This window comes from Buteo buteo, chromosome 8 (genome assembly GCF_964188355.1).
Source record: "Buteo buteo chromosome 8, bButBut1.hap1.1, whole genome shotgun sequence".
In the NCBI taxonomy this organism is placed as follows: domain Eukaryota; kingdom Metazoa; phylum Chordata; class Aves; order Accipitriformes; family Accipitridae; genus Buteo; species Buteo buteo.
Window position 1 is genome coordinate 29,262,768 of NC_134178.1, and position 19,389 is coordinate 29,282,156.

Sequence of the window (19,389 nt, forward strand, 5' to 3'; positions counted from 1 at the left end):
TGGCCTCCTGATTATGTACAAATACTGTTATGTATTTGGGATTATGTATCCCAAATAAAATCTTCCCCTCTCTCTGTGCTTTTTCAAGCCTAATGCAATTATGGAATGGGGCATTACACTCGTCATTTATCATATCATTAGTCTGAAACTGCACCTAAATGACATTGTGCAAATTGAAAATAAGAATCTTGCAAAGATTTCAGATTTATTCCTTAGAATGGAGTAAGGTCTAATGTCCCAAAAGAATTTCCCCTGAAATCCAAACAGATACAGATCTGCCTCATTCTCCCAGAAAAATATTTTTCCACTTTCTTCAGCACAGAAAGAACACCACTGTCATAAAACTGATAAACCAGGATACTGGCCCTTTTTACACGGAACCTAAATTGCAGACCTAATAAAAGCCACAAGGATGTACTTGACAGGATGATAGTGAGTTAGTGCACTATTCTTCCACCTCCAGAAACTTCAGGGAATGGCACAGGCTTAAGCTGGAATTTAAATGAGGACAGTGGATTCATCCTTGTCTACTCTAACCCACGGGATGCATTTCTCCTTGTACAACTATTTAAACTCATGTATCTCCATTGACTTCAATAGACTTCCTCCAGAATCACAGTAGAGTAAGGCATATCTAGCCTGTAGGACTTAACAGAAATGTCAACAATGTAGTTATCATAGCCAGTATATTATGAAAGAGTCCCCAAGAACAGTCTTAAAAAATGGGCTGAAATGGTTGAATTCTTTGTGGTGTAAACTAGAGGACGTTCAGCTTGCATTAGGGTTGAATTTGACTACCAGATTTAGGAACTTATTCAAAGAAGGAAAACATTCATTTGCTGAAAGACATTGCTTATAACTCCTGAGAAACTAATGAGCTGTGCTGGTCTTACAACAATTTATCTGAAGGAAGAATTTGATCTGTAACTTTAATAGATAATAAGCCTTATATGACAAGCGACACCAGTAGCCATTATACTGCAACAATTGTTTCCATCAATTTTAATGCAACAATTCATTATAGCACATCAAATAACAATTAAAAAAAATAGTATCCACTAGCTCATATTTTAAACACTTAGCTTTAAACAGGCTTTCAATTTAATATATAGGAAGAAATTGTGGGCAGATTTAATGTGTTAGTTTAAGGTAACTCCATACAGAAGGTCTTTCAGTGCTAACATACTATTTAAAAAACATGCTCTATAAGCTACAGTAAGGTTGGGTTTTGAAATGGAGCACAAGCATTTTGGTTTTCTTCCAATTAACCTTTTATGTAGGTACTTGGCTGCAAAGCTCCATATGTTAAAAGAGGTTTGTATATAGAACAGGATAAAATACAATGGCAGCAACATATATTTATATTGTTAGAAATCAGTTAGAGTGAATTCTATGTCAAATCAGTTGAGGAAAGTACTATATAGTGCTTTTTGGGCTAATAAGATCGATTCAGGGCAATCATGTCTTGTGTTTCATCGTAGGAGTTGTTGTTGCATTCTGAGTCTTTGCGCGTAGTGTGAGGGATGCTGACACAATCGATGATAGTCTGTTCCCTACAAAAAATAGTTCAAAGATTCTATGTGAATAACATTATCCTATTTTCTTAAAATCCTTCCCTGCATTAAGTAGCATGGCCACAGAAAGGCATTCCAGCTCATTTTTAACACACACAAAAAAAGATTATAAACGTTCAGCAGACCAGCAGGAAGCAGAGAAATTATGCACTCTTTCCTGAAACTAACTTGATTAAAGTCAATGATCTCAGATAAAATCAAAATAACTAAGCCCTAAGTTCTTAGCAATAATTCTTGTAGAGACCTTTTCTTCTAAAAGACCAAGTAACTACAGTCATCACAGATAAAATGAGGAGGAAGGTAGACTGTTTCTTTTTGCTGGTTTTATTGTGGTTTTATTTCCCTGCGGATAAAATAAATATTTGTAGGATTAAAAAAAAAGATGTCCTTTTATCAAATTTTTTTTAAAAGTACGCACTCACCTTTTCTGTCAATACTTTATGTTCATTATTTTATTTTGCTGTTGTTTTTTTTAATTGCCATTGTTTTGTTATAATTTTATTTGTTAGAGATGTTTTCTTTTTTTTTTTTTCTTTTTTTGAGTGTTGTACAGCAACTTTTGATTCTGAGGTAAACAGGTGCTTGCTGTAATATCCATGTGTGTGTCTGGACTTAACTGCTTTATGAATGTACACAGGCTTATATAACAAGTTTAATTAGGTCAATATTTAGTCTCAGTCTAGATTTGTATGTTCCTTTTAATGAAAGTGTTCACCATATTCATTACTAAAACATGTCATGATTTTTCCAGTGAAAATTTTATTTATTTCATCAAAAAGGGTGTAAAGAATCATACACAGTTAAGTTTCAAAGCTATTTAAAATATACTATAGTTATTGTAAGGTAAAAGAATGAAAGAAGGAAGAAGAAAAAAAGGAAATTTCTACATATGGAAGATTTTTTTTCCCCTTTATTTTGAAGTTTGGGATTTTTTTGGCCCCAAAATGAACTTGTCATGTTTTCAGTTCAGCAGAAACATAAAAACAGATGTAGAAATTTGTTTGTAGAAATAGAAAATACAGCTTTTAAGTGCACGACTATCAGTAACAAATGACAATTATGCGTACAGCTCAAACGAGCTCAATGTGCATGGGATGGATATTGTGTTTTGGGAGTTTATTTTTGTTCACAGCTACTTCTCATGGACTCCTATATCTTTCTAAATTGATGGCTAGACAACCTGGAAAGAGATGCTCAGGGGGAGAAGATTTCAGAGACCAAATGGTAGAGCAGGGTCACATCAGGATGCTTGTACCAACAGGGCCTTGAATGTGATGTGAAGAGCTTCTTAGGAATCAAAGGGAACTGGAAGCACTTTGCTGGAGTTTGAAAATCATCAATTTCCTGAAAGCAAGGATACACTGGGCAGGGCAAAGCTGTACATAATCCATTATTACTCCAGTTTTGTCTTCCCTAATAGATCAGTGTTCCCTGTTCAAAAAGGTTAAATAGTCTGCTTAATTTTCTATTAAAAATATTTAGCAACCATTTGATCTTCAGTAATTCATTTTATAGTGGAATGGAGACAGGACTAGGCATATTTTTTTCAAAGCTTTGGCCAACTTAGGTTAAGTGATAATGGGAGTTGTAAAATCACATTAAAAAAACTCATTAACATTTTAGTACCTCTTTTCAACTGAATGGTTTCAAACCCAAAGTATGCTTTCTGAATGGATGAGAAGTACTACCACTAACATGCTGTGCTTTCCCGTTGCGACAATCTAGGAGAAACGACGCATCTCCAGGGACTCACCCTGGGGAGAAACGGACCAACACAGATACTGTGGATCAAGCGATTTCTCCGTTTATTTGCTGTGTAACATTCGGTTATATACCATAACCATGTGCAAGCCATCTACTGATTGGTTAACGTGTGCTGTTCACGCGCCTAAAGCAATAGTTTGATTGGATAAGGTCTTCTGATCACGCGAATGATTCCTCCTGTCTGTGTCTTGCCTGGTGTCCTGCTTTCAGTCATGTAGGCCCAACTTGTTCAGCTTTTTGTGCTTATTTCATCAAACTTTGTAGCAACAGTTAGCCTTCGCTACGTCCTTGAGGCCTGCTGCTTGCAGAGGCCTCTGGCTCACAGATTGAACAGTCCCATTGTGTCTCTTGTTCACTATGTGTCTATTTTTCTAATTATCCCACACTAACATGCAGGTTTTTTTAAAAAAAACCAACACCCCCCCAACTAAAACAAACAAATAAACCACCAACCAGAACTGACACTACTTTTCATACCCAAGCTACAAAAGCTGTGTCACTTCACTTTCAAAACCAAAATTACACAAGACAGCTTGAGCCAATCTAACACCTTGTCACTGCTCCCTACTGCATGCTGTCTCTGTTTACCTTGCTTCAGCTATAACATACATCAAGTCTCTCCATGAGACAATTTCAGATGGTTTTCTTCTGTGTTAGTCCAATCAATCTTTTCAGTGACGATCTTGACTAGACTCTAAAAATGAGCAGAACCACACCATGTGAAAGAGGGACGAGGAGGAGGAGCTGCTCTTGCAGCCACATAAGAGGAAACCTCCTCATTTGGCAGTGGTCAGTTGTGGCACTGACTCAGGATATCACATAATTCCACCTGGAGAGAGATCAGGTGATCAATTTGACAAATTTAGTGCTTAGGATTTAACAAGCTTGAGACTTAGATTATTGTTCAGTCTGATGACTAAATATGTGTAGGATATATCATTTTACTAGTTGATCATAGTGTAGAGAAAGACCATCAGATGTCAGGTTTTGTTGCCAAAACTTCAGGAACACCTGAAGGCTGTTGTTGGTTAGAAGTAATATGGCACTGCTGATAAAGCATGGCATGCCTATGATCTCAGAAGTATGAAAAGTTAATTGTTATGCGCGTGGCAGAAAGTGTGTGCCTGTTCCATCTGCAGTTCTCCAATGGCAAGAGCCTCCTCCATTTTGTAGATATTAGACTTTGTCTTAGGTGCACAAACAGCAGGTCAAACTGCATTCTTGCAATACCAAAACATACAACTTCTGTTGTTTCAGTTCTTACAGATCCAGAGGAGAGTGAATCACAGGAGAAATTAAAGGAAAAAATGTGCTAGTAGAAGGAAAAAAAAAAATGATGAAAGGAGTTACTGTGTATGTAATTCTGTCTAGATATGTTTTTAATCATTAAATTGCAAACATTTTTTTTAAGATTATCTAGGTTTTTTGTAAGTGAAAAGGAGAATAATTTTATAAAATGCTATCAAAATACTGTGTTTATTACTAGGAAGTCACAGTGTTATTAAAATCCTATTGATACATGGAAGGTGAGCCCACTAAGTTCATATGTCATTATATAGAAGCTCTTAAAAGATACATGATGTATTTCACAGTTTAGCTTCAGAATTTTAAAATGTTCTTATAGTATGGAAAAGCTGCAACAAGCAAAGATAGAAGATAATACCAAAATGGTTTTAACTGAAGAGATTAAATCACAGCTTCCCATATTAATTTATTTATCTCATATCAGCATAGGTAAGGGTATACCTCTTTAGATTATGTCAGATCATGCATATCTCAAGAGCAAAGCCTATCTCATAGACCAGAGGACTGATACAAAGTAATCTTTTCAAAAATGCAAAATAAAGTAATGCGAATATGTATGGGCATAGAGCGGGATAAAGAAGGCCAGTAACTGATGATGGGAAAAGTAATTGTAACTATGCATTTTTTGGCTTTTATCATGACTCCCTATCAAGATATTTGCATGCTGTAAGGAAAGCAATAGGAATAAAGGTGGACACTTTGAAAGATAGTCAGCTTCTTTAATAAGTCCTCATTTTCTGAATCTCATTTCTATTGGGACACACATATGACATTCTAAAAAAAACAACAGCCCAAATACTCAAATTATAGAACAAATTTTCATTTTCTCTATGCATGATGGTCTTGAACTCATACGAATCCAAATAGCAACCCCAGGAGTATAGTGCAGAAATATTTCACATAGATGGTCACCTTTCATGTGCAACCCTTGGGGATATAAAAAAAAAAAAAAACAAAACATGGAGAAATCTCAAGATTCACTGCTTAATCAACCTTTTCACTCACAGGAATAATCATATTCAAAAATCACCATGTCTATTTCAATCATCAGGTGGATGGAGCAGTTGCAAAAGGCAGAGTCAGTGCTCTTCCCTTCCATTGAACTCCAGAACATACAGCACAGTTTCCTGGCATAAAGCTGAAGAACATTCTGACATAGACATATTTGTAAAAATGAAGCAAACCCCACTCTCCAGCTGGGAATAACAAATTCAACATTTTCAGAATTCTAAGAAGGCTTATTTTCTCATTTAAAGCTGTAAATAGCTAAGTACACATGCATCTTGGCAAGTGGAGGCTTTTGCATTTTTTTAACAACACCTGCAAAAAGAAAGGGAAGAATGACAAACTAAAGTATGTGTGGGATGATCACATGTTAGAGGAATGGTTTTACATTCACTATATGATTTGTAAGAAGTGAATTCATTTTGATTTAAAGTGATAAACACTTCTTTCAAAGAAAACTGTGCCAGAAAATATATCATTTTAGTTTTCTGTTTCTAAAGCTATTTTACACCGAACTACTTCTCTGCAAAGTTATTGCAAACAGCATTTTACAGCAACCTAAATTAAAATATTTATTATATGCAAGTGATAGTTTGTGACCTATTTCTATATAGGTCTTCACTTTGTTCACCTATCACCTTAAGATATATCAAGAAGTTTTTATCTTTCACTGAACATGCCCTAAAACAAAAAGCAGTTATATAAATCAGAATGATCAAGAAATGTGTTTGAAGTTCAACATTTTAGCATCTCTGGAATAGTTTGTCCATATTAATATTAAAATGAAACAATCTTGGTGAACTACAGTACAATTTATGGAATAATTTAACTCCATAAATATTTTAGCAAACACATTATTAGCTCCTGTAAGTATGTAGATTATCTATTTGTGTGGTCAAATTAACTCTCTAATGCACTGGAAAAATCTATCTCCTTCTTAACTGAATGATCAGTCCAGTTTAATTATAATACTGTATATTATGGAATCAAAATCACCTTACTTTGTCCCTTAAAAACAAGGTAAGAATTTATTGCTGATATGCAGTTGCTTTGCTGTGTCAGTAATCTAAGTTTGAGTCAGAAATTGTTCCAGATGTTTAGCCCACAAGTTGCTCTAAATCTTGAAAACTGAGTATTAAATATTCAGATGGTAAATTTCTAATATATTAGACTGAGAGTCAAGAGATTCAAGTTCTGCCTTTTTCTATGTCACTTAAGATGCATCGATGTTTTTGCATGTTGTCATAGATTAACCCCAGCCAGCAACTAAGCCCCATACGGCTGCTCACTCACACCCCCCCCCCGGTGGGATGGGGGAGAGAATCAGAAGGGTAAAAGTGAGAAAACTAGTGGGTTGAGATAAAGACAGCTTAAGAGGTAAAGCAAAAGCCACTCACACAAGCAAAGCAAACCAAGGAATTCATTCACAAGTTCCCATCGGCAGGCAGGTGTTCAGCCATCTCCAGGACAGCAGGGCTCCATCACATGTAACGGTTACTCGGGAAGACAAACACCCTAACTCCAAACGTCCCCCCTTCCTTCTTCTTTCCCCAGCTTTGTATGCTGAGCATGACGTCATATGGTCTGGAATATCCCTTGGGTCAGTTGGGGTCAGCTGTCCCAGCTCTGTCCCCTCCCAACTTCTTGTGCACCCCCAGCCTACTCACTGGTGAGGTGGGGTGAGAAGCAGAAAAGGCCTTGGCTCTGTGTAAGCACCACTCACCAGTAATGAAAACACCCCTGTGTTATCAACACTGTTTTCAGCACAAATCCAAAACATAGCCCCATACTGGCTAATGTGAAGAAAATTAACTCTTTCTCAGCCAAAACCAGTGCACACGTTTGTCTAGCTTATCATCTATACTTATGTGGTAAGGTTCACGCTACCTCATCAGGAAGGAAATACTGTGTCATTTATTATTCTTGATTCCAAGATAGATTCCATACTTGGTGTCATGATATAAGCCCAGCCAGCAACAAAGCACCATGAGGCTGCTTGTTCACTCCTTCTCCCCCCCGGTGGAATGGGAAGGAGAAAATATAACAAAAGGCTCGTGGGTTGAGTTAAGGACAGGGAGAGATCACTCACCAATTATCGTTACAGACAAAACAAACTTGACTTGGGGGAAAAAAACAAAATCAATTTAATTTGTTACCAATCAAGTCAAAGTCTTATTATCCTAATAAGAAATAAAACCAAATCATAAAACACCTTGCCCCCACCCCTCCCTTCTTCCCCCGGCTCAACTGCATTCCTGATTTTCTTTACCTCCTCTCCTCAGTGGCACAGGGGGACAGGGAATGGGGGTTGCGGTCAGTTCATCACATGTTTTCTCTGCTGCTCCTTCCTCCTCAGTGGCAGGACTCTTCACACTCTTCCCCTACTTCAGTGTGGGGTCCCTCCCATGGGAGACACTCCACAAACTTCATCAAAGTGAGTCCTTCCCACAGGCTCCAGTTCTTCATGAACTGGTCCAGCTGTGGGTCTATTCCACGGGCTGCAGTCCTTCAGTCACGCACTGCTCCAGCGCAGGCTTTCCCATGGAGTCACGGCCATCTTCAGGGGCATCCCCCTGCTCTGGCATGGGGTCCTCCACAGGCTTCAGGTGGGCATCTGCTCCCCCACTCACTCACCTCCATGGGCTGCAGGGGGACAGCCTGCCATGGGTTGCAAGGGCATCATCTCCTCCAGCGCACCTCTCATTCAACTCCCCTCTCTGCTGCAGTTTTTTCCTTTCTTAAATCTGTTCTCCCAGAGGCACGACCACCGTCACTGACGGGTTTGGCCTGGGCCAGAGGCGGGTCTGGCTTGGAGCCGGGGAAGCTTCTGGCAGCTTCTCACAGGAGCCACCCCTGGAGCTCCCTCCCCTGCTACCAAAACCCCACCACACAAACCCAATACACTCGGGTATTACACAAGCATCTCAGATATGAAAAAAACCCTGAAAATGTTCCAAATAAAGATATTGCAAATCTAAATCAAAGTGTGATATCTATTCAGAAATCACATTTTATTTGACACTGTCATGCTTATCTTTCTTCCATAACCCAACAGGAAATCAGTAATTTAAAAGATATACAAATCAGTATGTTCTTCTAAGTGAAGCATTCATTACCCTTTTTTTTAACTTAATTTTATGTACCACCATTTAGAAGACCTGCTTCTTTCTTTCACTAAGTTCAGTCTACTGAAAGTGATGTTTCATTCATTTACTGATCTGACATATGAACAAATAGTTGCTGTGATAATTACTAGGATGCTCCAAAGAAAAATCATGAATTCCAGAACAAAACAGCAGGATAAGAACTCTTAAGTGTCTGTCCTTCTTAATGTCCTCAGCAATACAAAGGACAGAAAACAAAACAGAAAATTTGGGTATGTGATTTGTTAGTTTTGGCATAATGCTTTTGGTTTCTTTTGTGTTCCCCTCTGCTCCCCAAAAGCTACCCTCAACTATTTAACCCTGAGAAATGTTATAATCCAGTTACAGCCTGCCTGCTGAATGCCGTAACACAAAATTTGTTCAGAACAAAAACCTTCAGCAGTGTCAACTTTCAGAAATACATCATCTTCAGATGAAACCTCAAGGACAGAAGTAAAAGAGGCAGTTGCATTGCTACCATTTCTTCAATCATCATTGAAGATTCTGCTCACCTAATTTATACAGTCATTCCAAACCACACTTGACTTATTTAGTTATTATTAACTTTATGGGGTTTTTCTCAGGGGCTGCCTAAGAAAGGTCAACTTCTGCACCTGACAACCAGCTATTCAGCAACAGAGAACATACGAGATGGTCTTAGCTGGCTCTGGAATGTGTTATCCTGGAAGTGGGCTAGAAGGGAAGATTCACGTCTGTATTTGGTGTGGATAAACCACTTCTCCCCATCTGTCCTGAGTGGTGGAAAAGGAGGGAGGGAAACCTCCCTTGAATGAGCCCCTGCTGTCCCCCCTGCAGGGCAGCACCAACAGTCCCCCCACTCTCTTTGCCCAGCTTAGGAGCACCTCAGCTCTTCTAGCACTGTATTGCAGGTGACAAGGGGAATAATAAAGCTGCCCACCTCTCCTTCACACACCTGATATTTAACTTAAACCTGGACCATCTCAAGTACCTCAAGATGGCTGTGTATTACATCCCATTGCAGTGGCCTTCCTCAGAATGTATTTTATCAAGAAACACTGGAGCCACCTCTGCACTCTTAGCTTGGAAGCAGTCATCCTGGATCTGCGGTAGTGAGAGGTTTTCCGAGATATTCCTGACTGCTACTTTCACTGACTACTTACCACGCAAAGCAACTGGGTAGCATAGGCTTCTAAAACTACTCTTTTGCTTCTGATCAGCCCTAATAGTTGTTTGCTTTTTGTACAGCAACTGATGACTCACCTGATCAATTCCCTGTAGTCAAATCTGTGAATCGGATCTTCCCTCAAAAGTCATGAGGAAAAATCTCAAATCATAAACCATTCTTCTTACTTGGCTTTAGTTTCTTTCACAGTGAAGGTTTTTCTCTGTGTAGTATCTGCACTTGTTACACAAACAGAAAGTAACTGATTGATAAGACTTGACTTATTAATTGTGCAAAGGGACCGTTTATAATATATGACTAGGATGTACCTTTGTCCCTGCAGATGTTGAGACTAGAATCACAAGAAGTCAAATATTATGACAACTATTCTTTTGGGCTGGGATAAGGAGCTTGAAAGTTATTGAAATAAAATATGAATGGGTAGACACACACATAATATAATTAAATGCATTAAAATAATGCAAGAGTTCCTAAAATGTGACTCATACTTCCGTGTGACTCAGAAAGGTAACGAAGAACTGCTTCTGCTAGAAGGAAGAGTTGACAAAAAGAGTTGGTATACATAAGGAACCCAAATAAATAGATAATCTTGTCAAACAAGAAAACTTGCAGCTGGTTTCTCATGTCAGAATATGACTATAAGGTAATGTAACAGGGATGCAAGGTGTGATATAAAATACTTTGGTTTCTATTTCAAAATCTTAGGAAGGATTTCAAATACTGAAGAGATGTTGCTGAGATGGAAGAAGACTGTGTTCTAGATTATCATAATGCATCACTTTAAAAAGTTCTAGTTGATTATATATCATGATTAAAAACAAAAACAGACCCACAGATCACCTGGCACCTAGCAATCAAATAAAATTTGGCTAATATAAACTAGTTTCTCTACATAAAAATCTTAAGTGTGTGGAACGACAAAACAATATGGTTCCAGAAGGCACATTCAGTCTATGTCAATGCTATGCAACACAACGATCACCCAATGCCTGGTATATTGTAACAGGGAATATACAAAGCATTATTTACAGGACAGTGTTATTTTCATGCAATGTATGCATTTATGTGGTATGTAAGTCATGAAGTAATTTTAGTATGTAGAGCTTGTAAATGCTTGTGTTTCAATGGCTCAATATGCATTTTTCTTCCTTTGTGGCTGCATTACCTCTATCTAGACAACATTTGACAGGCACACAAGTCCAAAGAGCATAGATTTTTATCCATGAGTCTATGATGGAAAAAAAATTGTCTTTCTAAAGTGAAACAGAACATGAAAGCTAGAAAGATGTAAAGATAGTCAGAATATGGCATAAGTTTATTGGACCTCGCCATGTAATTCCTCTGTCGTCCATTTGGTCATACATTCCAATGACATAAATCCCATGTAAAAGGTCCAGTAGCAGCATGTGGTTTTAACTATTTTGCTCAATAGTCACATAAATGCTTTTCTGAATACAAATCTATGCAATTTTTTCCTATTATATTTTGTCATATGTGAAGACTTCTGAGAAGCAGGCTGTGTTGTGAAAATAACATTTATTTTGTACATTGTTGTCCTGGGTTCAGCTGGGATAGAGTTAATTTTTACAGGAACCTGGGAGTTGGGGGGGCATGGCCGGGGCAGCTGACCTGAATCAGCCAAGGAGCTATTCCATACCATGTGACATCATGCTCAGTATATAAATGGGGAGTGGGTTGGGGGGAGCGCTCTTGACTTTTGGTGGGGGAAGTGGCGGAGCATCGGGTTCCGGGTGGTGAGCAGTTGCACTGTGCATCACTCTTTTTGTATATTCTTTCATTAGTACCGTTGCTGTTGTTGTAACTTCTCTTTTTCTCTTTTTTTTGGTGGTGTCCCAGTAAACTGCCCTTATCTCAACCCTCAAGGTTCCGGGTTTTTTTTTTTCCCTTTTCTCTCCTCCATCTCCTCCCCATCCCACCGGAGGGGGGGCAGGAGGAGTGAGCGAGTGGCTGCGTGGTCCTTTGTTACTGGCTGGGCTGAACCCACGACAGTCCTTTTTGTCGCCCAACGTGGGGCACGAAGGATTGAGATAACGACAGATCTGGCCAGAGCGTGTTGAAACAGATTTGTCATATGCATTTCTTATATTAGATAAATAGATGCTAGTCACAATGTTGATTAATTTGTTTACATGGTGGCGTTTTGTAAGTTCTTATATGCTCTATGTCTTGCCTGTAGTTGCGTATCTCATCTCTGGGAGTGATTGGGATTATCATTTTGCTGTACTGGGCAATGTCGACTTGTGAAATGATTACATCACTGGTCATGAGGTTAAGCTGGTATCTGTATGAGGCAGTGATATCATTTCCATACTTTGGGCACCTTCTATTGGATTTTATTGGTAATTACACCCAATCCATGGGGAAGTCAGGGGGGGATACTTGCCCCTGTCCATTCGCCTCCCTTCTCTCCTTCCGACTAATTACAACAGCTTTTCAGAATTTTGAATATCCTTGGGATGTGCAAGCCAGTGTGCTGTTAGTGCTATGCTTCCTGAACATGTTTCAGGCCTTGTCTAGGTCTACAAAAAGGATCTTTAAGAGTACCACCCAGAGATCTGTCCCAAAGCTGGATATTCATGGGTGGCACGGCATGTGGGAGGATATGGGCAGGTATCTAGAGAACTCACCTCCAGTGGCTTGGAAGTTCACTCCCGAACAACTACAGAACCCTCATGAAGTGGTAGAATATTTGAAAGGAAAATGCTGTGGATATTCCAGAGATGTACAACTCACTGCACTGTGCTGGGCCCTGACCAGTATCCACCAAATACTGCTTGATATTGGGCAGCACCCTCAGGGGGAAAAGGAGGGAAAGATGGAAAACAGGGCAACAGGCACCGTGGCTACCCCAACCCTGGTGACAGGTACTGCAGCTAAACCAGAGAACCAACCTGTGCCAGTATCAGTCGCCCCTGTACGGAAAAAGAAACACACAAAGAAAACAGTTCGCTTAGTGAGAGATGAAAATGAACCACGGTCATCATGAGAACAGGAAGAAGAGGCAGAACCTGAAATAATTACCCGATCTCTATCTCTGAGTGAGTTGTGTGACATGCAAAAAGATTTTAGCCGCCACCCAGGTGAGCACATTGTTACCTGGCTGCTCCGGTGCTGGGATAATGGGGCTAGTAGTGTGGAATTAGAGGGTAAGGAGGCCAAGCAGTTGGGATCTCTGTCTAGGGAAGGGGGCATTGACAAGGCGATTGGGAGAAAAACACAAGTCCTCAGCCTCTGGAAGCGACTTCTGTTAGGTGTAAAGGAAAGATACCCCTTCAAGGATGAAGTTACATGTCACCAAGGCAAGTGGACCACCATGGAGAGAGGTGTCTAGTACCTGAGGGAATTAGCCGTGCTGGAGATGATTTATAATGATCCAGAAAATAAGCAGTCACCCACAGATCCAGATGAAGTCCAATGCACACAACCGATGTGGCGGAAGTTTCTACGAAGTGCACCATCAACCTATGCCAACTCATTGGCAGTAATGTCCTGGAAAGAAGGCTATGGACAAAGGGTGGATGAATTGGCTGTCCAACTCCAGCAATACAAAGGAAGTCTCTCTTTCTCCCTACGGGCCTGTGTCTCAGCTGTAGAGGAATTGTCCCGAGAGTTCCAGCAATTCAAGGTGGATATGTTCTCCTCCCCACCTGGTACAGGCCTGCATTGTAGCTATTGGGAGTAAGCATTCCTCTGCCCAAGAGAGAGGAGAGAGAAAGTATACATGACGGGCTAACCTGTGGTTATACCTGCATGACCATGGAGAGGACATGAGGAAGTGGTATAGAAAACCTACCTCAGTCCTGGATGCACAGGTACGGGACTTGCGAGAAAAAGCAATCAGAAAAGAGGATTCTTCTTGGAAAACTGCTGCTCCAGTTTCCTGTGAGCAGTCCCCCAGATGCAGCAGATGGGCTGACCTCATTTCTGATCCTATTGAAGGGACTTCTGATTCACGTGTGCAAAAAGTGAGTAATGGATACTCTAACCAGGATTAGAGAGGCCCTGCTTCCAGCCAGGTGGAGGAAAGGGACAACCGAGTCTATTTGATGGTCTGGATTCGATGGCCTGGCACATCAGACCCACAGGAATATAAGGCTTTAGTAGACACTGGTGCACAATGTACCCTAATGCCATCAAGTTATAAAGGGGCAGAACCCATCTGTATCTCTGGTGTGACAGGGGGATCCCAAGAGCTAACTATATTGAAAGCTGAAATGAGTCTAACCGGGAATGAGTGGCATAAACACCCCATTGCAACTGGCCCAGAGGCCCTCTGCATCCTTGGTATAGATTATCTCAGGAGGGGGTATTTCAAGGACCCAAAAGGGTACCGTTGGGCCTTTGGTATAGCTGCATTGGAGACAGAGGAGACTGAAAAGCTGTCTATCCTGCCTGGTCTCTCCCAAGACCCTTCAGTTGTGGGGTTGCTGAAGGTTGAAGAACAACAGGTGCCAATTGCTACCACAACAGTGCACCGGTGGCAATATCACACCAACTGAGACTCCCTGATCCCCATCCATAAGCTGATTTGCTAATTGGAGAGCCAAGGAGTGATCAGCAAGGCTCATTCACCCTTTAATAGTCCCATATGGCCTGTGCGGAAATCTAATGAGGAATGGAGACTAACAGTAGATTATCATGGGCTAAATGAAGTCACGCCACCACTGAGACCTGCTGTGCCAGTTATGTTAAAACTTCAATATGAACTGGAATCAAAGGCAGCTAAGTGGTATGCCACAATTGAGATTGCTAATGCGTTTTTCTCAATCCCTTTGGCAGTGGAGTGCAGACTACAGTCTGCTTTCACTTGGAGGGGTGTCCAGTACACCTGGAATTGACTGCCCCAGGGGTGGAAACACAGCCCCACCATTTGCCATGGACTGATCCAGACTGCACTGGAAAAAGGTGAAGCTCCAGAGCACCTGCAGTACATTGATGACATCATTGTATGGGGCAACACAGTGGAAGAAGTTTTTGAGAAAGGGAAGAAAATAATCCAAATCCTTTTGAAGGCTGGTTTTGCCATAAAAGGAAGTAAGGTCAAGGGACCTGCACAGGAGATCCAGTTCTTAGGAATAAAATGGCAAGATGGGAGTTGTCAGATCCCTATGGATGTGATTAACAAAATAGCAGCTATGCCTCCACCGACTAATAAAAAGGAAACACAGGCTTTCTTAGGTGTTGTGGGCTTTTGGAGAATGCATATTCCAAATTACAGTTTGATTGTAAGTCCTCTCTACCAAGTTACCTGGAAGAAGAATGATTTTAAATGGGGGCCTGAGCAACAACAAGCCTTTGAACAAATTAAACGGGAGATTGTTCATGCAGTAGCCCTTGGACCAGTCTGGGCAGGACAAGATGTTAAAAATGTGCTCTATACCGCATCCAGGGAGAATGGCCCTACCTGGAGCCTCTGGCAGAAAGCACCTGGAGAGACCCGAGGCCGACCCCTGGGGTTTTGGAGTCGAGGATACAGAGGATCCGAGGCTCGCTATACTCCAACTGAAAAAGAGATATTGGCAGCATATGAAGGAGTTCGAGCTGCCTCAGAAGTGGTTGATATTGAAACACAGCTCCTCTTAGCACCCCGACTGGCAGTGCTGGGCTGGATGTTCAAAGGGAGGGTCTCCTCTACACATCACGCGACTGACGCCACGTGGAGTAAGTGGATTGCACTGATCACACAACGGGCTCGCATAGGAAACCCCAGTCGCCCAGGAATTTTAGAAGTGATCACGGACTGGCCAGAAGGCAAAGATTTTGGAATGTCGCCAGAGGAGGAGGTGACACGGGCTGAAGAAGCCCCGCTGTATAATAAACTGCCAGAAAATGAGAGGCAATATGCCCTGTTCACTGACGGATCCTGTCGCATTGTGGGAAAGCATTGGAGGGGGAAGGCTGCTGTATGGAGTCCTACATGACAAGTTGCAGAAACTGCTGAAGGAGAAGGCGAATTGAGTCATTTTGCAGAGGTGAAAGCCATCCAGCTAGCGTTAGACATTGATGAAAGAGAGAAGTGGCCAGTGCTCTATCTCTGTACTGACTCATGGATGGTGGCAAATGCCCTATGGGGGTGGCTACAGCAATGGAAGAAAAACAACTGGCAACGCAGAAGTAAACCCATCTGGGCTGCCACACTGTGGCAAGGTATTGCATCCCGGCTAGAGAATCTGGTTGTAAAAGTACATCACGTAGATGCTCATGTACCCAAGGGTCGGGCCACTGAAGAACATCAAAACAACCAGCAGGCAGATCAGGCCACCAAGACTGAAGTGTCTCAGGTGGACCTGGACTGGCAACATAGGGGTGAGCTATTTATGGCTCAGTGGGCCCATGATACCTCAGGCCATCAGGGAAGAGATGCAACATATAGATGGGCTCAAGATCTAGGGGTGGACTTGACCATGGACACTATCGCACAGGTTACCCTTGAATGTGAAACACGTGCTGCAATTAAGCAAGCCAAGCAGTTAAAACCCCTGTGGTATGGAGGGTGATGGCTGAATTATAAATATGGGGAGGCCTGGCAGATTGACTATATCACACTCCCACGAACCCGCCAAGGCAAGTGCAACGTGCTTACAATGGTGGAAGCAACCTCTGGATGGCTGGAAACATATCCTGTGTCACACGCCACTGCCCAGAACGCTATCCTGGGCCTTGAAGAGAAAGTTTTATGGCAACATGGCATCCCAGAAAGAATCGAGTTGGACAACAGGACTCACTTCTAAAACAACCTCATAGACACCTGGGCCAAAGAACATGGCATTGATTGGGTATATCATATCCCTTATCATGCACCAGCTTCCAGAAAAATAGAACGATACAATGGACTGCTGAAAACTACATTGAGAGCAATGGGGGGTGGAACTTTCAAACATTGGGATACACATTTAACAAAAGCCACCTGGTTAGTTAATACTAGAGGATCTGCCAATCGGGCTGACCCTGCCCAACTTAGACTTCCACATACTGTAGAAGGGGATAAAGTCCCTGTAGTGCGCATGAGGAGTATGTTAGGAAAGACAGTCTGGGTTAGTCCTCCCTCAAGCAGATGCAAACCCATTCAAGGGGTTGTTTTTGCTCAGGGACCTGGGTACACCTGGTGGGTGATGCAGAAGGAGCGGAAGTTCCATGTGTGCCTCAGGGAGATTTGATTTTGGGAGAGAATAGCCAGTGAATTAGGCTGTATGACATTTAACTGCTAAATAACCTGCCAATGCATGTCATTTTATCTATAGTGTCTATATGCCATATCAAGGGTGTCACTGTAAGAATTACCCAAATGACTGAAGGATGGACTTTGAAACTGAGCCACGTACAACAGTGAGAGAACTTGAACTAGTGCCCAGCAATTTCCTCAAGATCAACATCTTTGACCTGCAGACCAAGGGAATGGGTTGCACCAAATGTACTAGCCACAAGCTCCAGAGGCAGCATACAACAACCCAACATCTCACACCATCTCTCTTATCCTGAAGAACTGTTACAACAGATGGAGTCCCAAAGTCATGGACTAAGTAAAATTGATGGACACATTAGAGGGATAGCCCATTGACTAAGGGAATGCTATTTGTGCGTGTGTGTGTGGGTGGGTGGGGTGGTCCATATACTTATATATAAGACAAGGAAAGTGGTAGTGGTTGATTGGAAAATGTAAGATCTGGGCATGATGTAGATGGTATAGAATAAGGGGTGGATAATGTCCTGGGTTCAGCTGGGATAGAGTTAATTTCTACAGGAACCTGGGATTTGGGGGGGCATAGCCAGGGCAGCTGACCTGAATCAGCCAAGGAGCTATTCCATACCATGTGACATCATGCTCAGTATATAAATGGGGAGCGGGTTGGGGGGAGCGCTCTCGACTTTTGGTGGGGGAAGTGGCGAAGCATCGGGTTCCGGGTGGTGAGCAGTTGCACTGTGCATCACTCTTTTTGTATATTCTTTCATTAGTACCGTTGCTGTTGTTGTAACTTCTCTTTTTCTCTTTTTTTTGGTGGTGTCCCAGTAAACTGCCCTTATCTCAACCCTCGAGGTTCCGGGTTTTTTTTTTTCCCTTTTCTCTCCTCCGTCTCCTCCCTATCCCACCGGAGGGGGGGCAGGAGGAGTGAGCAAGCGGCTGCACGGCCCTTTGTTACTGGCTGGGCTGAAACCACGACAACTATAAAATTATTTATAAAATGGGAAGGAAGAGTCTGCGTTAATTACTCTCCAAGAAGATTCACAAATACTTTCTTAAGTATTTTTCTTTCATATTTTATGCTCACTAACTGTAAGCTTTAGTGTCAATAAGTCATTCATCTAAAGGAAAGGCCTTAAGGTTGCATATCCTGTTTTATTCTAACTTATAATTTCATCATAATTGAATTTCAGGATTTCTGAAGAAATTGCAGTGATAAATATAGCACAATCATTTATTGGAAAATTATAATAGATCTAGTATAAGATTATCTCATTTATCTTGACATTCTTGTACCTTTTTTCTTTTCCCATTTATGTAACAATTACCTTTTGTTATTGATGCTACTGTGAATAAGACAATAGAGGTCACTGCTGATGGTGTAAGTTGAGAGTTGGCCTGAGGTTCCCTTCTTCAGAAGACACTATCATATGTCCTTTTCAGAAAAAAAGGAAATGCTGACATTTTGTAAACAAAATCAACTGGCTAAGCTGACAGCACATACAGTGTTCTGTATTCAAAGACTCTAAAAAGCTATTATCTGATGAACATTTGTGAAAAAATAAATATTACAATATGTACCATTATTTTACCATTTTAGTGAGGATATTTGCATATAGTAAAGACAGGGAGGTTTGTACACAATGTGAAGCTGACATGTTGGCATCACCCAAAAGATGTGGACTAGTCACTTTTGAAAGGTCATTCTCCAAAGGAAATTATTTTTCTCTGTTATCTTGCATACAATTGTTTAGTTTTCAAACTTTCTGAAGGCATTCAGATTTCAGTATAATCACAATAGTGCATTCCATTAACTATGAAAAAAGATTACGAATGACCTTTCATCAAGCAAAAGACATAGCACAACTGGCACTTTATGTATTTATTTTCAATTAGACATAAAAATGCAGCAATGCTCGAATTTTCATCTACATACTTGCACAAAGACAGGCATTTCAGACTATGCAGATACTAAGAAAGTTTGAATGTTAAATGAAAAATAAATCTGTTTGAAAAAGTAAGAAGTATTTAAAGAAACAAATCAAAGTTGATTGTGGCATCAGTGAGAAGATATAGTGTATTTAAAAAAAACAAACAAAGCAAGAAAGCAGACATCTGTTTATGGTCATTGCTACAATACTTGCCCTTTTTCATCAAGATTTTTGCTTCTTTATACCATTTTTAGATACATGAAATATTCAAGCAGGAAAAGCCAAACTTGACCAACAGATA